Genomic DNA, 4,774 nt, shown 5'->3' on the forward strand with positions numbered 1-4,774 from the left:
ACTCAGGCTCTGTACTCAGAGGAAAGTCTGCTTGAGGATTCTCTCTCCCTCTGCCCCTTCCTGTGCTTGCACTCTCATTCCCCATCTTTCTCTAAAATAAATGAATCTTTAAAAAAGGAAAAATATGCAAAGATACATGCTAACTTGATGACATGGGTTGTGGTAGGGTTTGGGGTAGCAGGAAAACAGAAGAGGAGGAAGGAGGTTTGCAGAAACAAAAGGAAAAAAATTAGTCTACACCCAAAAACCCCAACATGTATGATAGAATCCCATTTATTCATTAGTGCAAAGATTTATATATAGTGCATATGTGGAAATAATTTCTGAATATAATAAAATATGTAAAAACAAAACATTTCAAAAGAATTGCACTTGGCTATGGTTGAGGCTCTGGATTGAGGCAAGTCAATCACTTATTCCATCAAACACTAGAAAGGACTCAAAGTGTACCACCTAATGGCGGTGCTTTCTAGAAGTAGATGGCATCCATATAGGCAAAGCTCCTCAGTGTTCCTGAAAGGATGCTTTTTAGTTGTGTGTTTGTTAGATTTTGAAAGTATTTGGATTTGCCATCACCCATCCAATCCCTACTCTTCGGGTTCTTTCAGGAGAAAATAATCTCAAACTCTTTGCTATCTTTATGGGCTGCTATCCATATTCCAACTGCTTCAGTTTTCGAAGAGGAGAATGGGTTCATTTTGGTTGCTGTCAGCTAATAATTTAATAATGATGCTATACCTGGGATTTTCTTCTAGTTGATAGGTCTGGTAAACTTATCTGGGTAAAAGTTTATAATGGAGGGGTGCCTGACTGGCTCAGTTGGAAGAGCCACGAATCTTTGTCTCAGGGTCGTGGGTTTGAGCCCTACATTGGGTGTAAAGATTACCTTAAAATAAAGTCTTTTTTTTAAAGCTTGTAAGGGAAAGTGGTGTACATTTTGACTGGATCTTCAATAGGAACAAAACCACTTGTTTCACAGCAAAGTAGACTCAAAGAAGCTGTTGAAGTGGCTGCAACCTGAAAATTTTAATAATTAGTAGTCTTTCTATGGCTACTAAGTAATTTCTTTTCTCTTATCATGGACTTTGTTACTTCTGCAAACCATTTTCAGCCCCTAGCCAACTACACTATAAGCAAAGAGATCTTAACCAAAGAAGAAAACAATTTTCAAAAATTTGAAGTTTCCATTCTTGGTGCAGATATTTAGGTATCTCCAAGGCTGCCCAACATTTCAAAATGATGGGGAAGCAAGGAAAGGAGCTCATAGATTTGGATTTCCATCACTTAGCCTTAGCCTTTCACAGTCAAATTGGTGAAACAAAGAACAAGTGACTGAGTCTAGTGCCAGCTCTGTGATGCTCAGCTCAGTGACTTGAGACAAATCACTTTCACCCTTTACAGCCTAGTATTCTCATGTATTCTCTAACACATGATCTCAGTGAATCCTGCTCTTTTACTTAATAGCACTCATAAAAATATGTAATTATATGCTTATGTGTATAATTATGGGTTTAATTGCTCTTTCCTCCACTAAAACATAATTTCTATATGGATAGGGACAATATACTATAACCTCAACACCTAACATAGTGGCTGACACACACTCAGATTCAATAAAAACTTATTAATTTAATGGATAAATGAATATATAAAATGAGATAAATGATCTCGGAGTATCCCTGAATCTTATAGTATATGATTCTCTAAATGCAAGAAACTTTTCATTTTTTAAGTTAGGCCATAATTCTGTCACTTTGCCTACACATCATCTAGTCAATGAAATGCCAAAGAGAGCATGGCTGTGTACTGTGTAGTTACTTTGAAAAAACTAAACCTATCAGTCATAATCCCATATCTCTATAGGGGTCTGTAAGATGCCCTTTCATGCACAGCTTTTAACAGAACTACAGTTCATGCAAGATAGATATTTGTTGTGGATTCTAAAATATTTTCAATCTCCCTTGCTATTTTGTTCCTGGATCTTGGAATCCCAATGGCAATTGAAAAATTACTAGAAGGAAGAAATTCACAGAAGGAAAATGACTTATAATTATCTAGTCCACTGATTTTCAAACTATATTTTAGCAGTAAAATCCCATTTTCCAAAAAAGAAATCTTATACAGAAACTTGATATTTCTATGTGTTATTTTATGATCTATATAAATAGGTATAGATTTTGGAAGGAAAGGAGGGAGGAAAAATGGAAGGAAGGAAGCAGAAAAGAGACAGAGAAAACACAAAAGAAGGGAAAGAAAGAATAAAAAAGAGAGGGAAGGAAGGAAGGAAGGAAGGAAGGAAGGAAGGAAGGAAGGAAGGAAGGAAGGAAGGAAGGAAAGAAAGAAGAAAGTAAGGAATGGGGCAGCCCGGGTGGCTCAGTGGTTTAGCGCCACCTTCGGCCCAGGGCGTGATCCTAGAGACCTAGGATGGAGTCCCACATCGGGCCCCCTGCATGGAGCCTGCTTCTCCCTCTGCCTGTGTCTCTGCCTCCCCCCTCCCCCTCTCTGTCTCTCATGAATAAATAAATAAAATCTTTAAAAAAAAGAAGAAAGAAAAGAATAGATGGAGGGAAGAAGGGAAAGAAAAGATCTGCTCTGGTTGGAGTAAGAAAGGGAACTAGAGCCCTCTCTCCCCCAAGCTTTGCCTTGACCTCCACATTGGGCTCCTGCTCCATCATCATCATCTTCTTTGCCTCCTCCTGACATGTCTGGTCCATAATGTCCTCTAATGTACCACTGAGACAAGTTTGAAAGTCACCTGTTTGAATTGAGTATCTCCTTTGAACAAATAAGGAAACTAAGACTTGATGACTGAGTTACATTCTGTAGTATTCCAAATACTTTCTTCTAAAAATAAACCCATTTTATTTTTGTTTATTAGTAGATGATTCTGTACAGTCTTCTCCAAATAATTCTATGTGAATCCAGATTATCATTGCTCAGAATATTCTTCTTATAGTTAAACTACTATAATTTAGTTCTACCCATGTAATTTTTTCAAAACAATTTTTGAAAATATTAAAATTCCATAAGCATTGCCTTCTTATTGCAAAAATATAAAATTTATTTTAAATTTTTTTAAAAATGACCTTTATAATCACTCTGTAAATCTAAATTTTGCTTCTATTTATTTTGAAAACACAGATGGGAATTAAGAGAAGATATTATTTAACATTATGAAATGAAGCAGAGTTTACCCAAATGAAGAGGAAGTAAATGTGGTTACTTAATAGACAGCAAAAGCTACATCTACCAAAAAGCAGACATGCAGTTATTGATCTGGACTTGGCACAATGACAAACTACTCTGCAAATCTTCCTCTTCCCAATTAAGGTGTCTCTCTTGAACTGATTGAAAGCTGTTTGATAAGTATACTTTTTTCAAGATGGTGTGCTCAGTTGGGGGTCTTTTTATTAAACTGAAATTCCGTCATTAGCTTTGACTAGCACCAGCTGCTTTATAAATTCTGTGTTGATGTAGGCCTCCACTGGTATTCCAAACATTGCAGGTGAATCTCTGACTCCAAAATCCTCAATCATGCAGTATGAATAATTAACATCTGATAAATGCAGAATAGCAAGAACTCTCATTAGAAGACACAGTAGTGGGGTCATAATCCCATCTCAGCTTCTCAGAACACTGAACCAAATAGGACATTAGTTGTTTTTTTAAAAAAGGCAACTCTAAATCTCACCACTTCCCAGTTTTTTTCTGTACCTGATCAGAAATGGGAAAATGAGGACACAAGATGAAATGTCTTTGTCTTGCTGCAAGTTTAAAGACAGAATCCAAGATCCAGCACATTCTAATGGATGTTTGCTTGACTATTTTAATTCCAGATCAATTCCCAGGGATGTGCAACTCATATCAGCCATAATTGTTCTCCCTTCTAAATAGTTTACATTCTATCACTACTTTAACACAAAAGAGAAACTTTTTTATTCTTGAATCTAGTAATATTTCTCTGAGATACATGGTAAAAATATAGCACCAAAGAGTTATAGGAAATTTCCTTGTAATGTTGAATTTATAAAAACATTTACTTTGCGTATTGGGTTTGCCTAGTAAAGCCTTTCTTAAATATAGTCAGTATGATCAGGAGATAAGCTTTAAACCATGATAAACTTGAATTTATGAATAATGCAATACATTAAAATGAAATATGCAATGAGAGTTCAGTGGTTGAGAGCAGAATGTTCTAGAATTCAATTCCTGAGCCTTGATTTCTTCATCTGTAAAATGGGAATAATATTAGTGTCAGGCTCATGAGGTTACTCCAGGTACTAAGTGAGAGAATGCCTATTTGGTATTTAGCATAGCACAGTGCATTTGTTTTCTATTGCTGTACAACAAATAACCATGTACTTAGTAGTGAAAAACAATACCCATTCATTATCTCACAGTTTCTTCAGGTCAGGGCATGGCTTAGATGGCCCCTCTACAGTGTCACAAGACCACAATCAAGGTTTCTTCTGGACTGTGCTCCCATCTGGAGGCTAAATTGGGGAAGAAACCCCTTCCAAGCTCACTCATTCTTAGAAGAATTCATTTCCTTGAAGCTTTAAGACCAAGGATCCCAGCTTCTTTCTGGCTGTTGGCTGGAAGCTTCCCCCAGTTCCTCACCATGTGGGCTTCCCCAACATGGCTGCTTACTTCATTAAGCCAGCAAGGTCAGTTTCTAGGTTGAGTCTTCCATCAAGACAGAGTCTCTATTATGTAACACAATCATGGGAGGAACATTGCATCACCTTTACAATATTCTACTGTTAAAGCAAGT

Source organism: Canis aureus, chromosome 9 (genome assembly GCF_053574225.1).
Source record: "Canis aureus isolate CA01 chromosome 9, VMU_Caureus_v.1.0, whole genome shotgun sequence".
Classification (NCBI taxonomy): domain Eukaryota; kingdom Metazoa; phylum Chordata; class Mammalia; order Carnivora; family Canidae; genus Canis; species Canis aureus.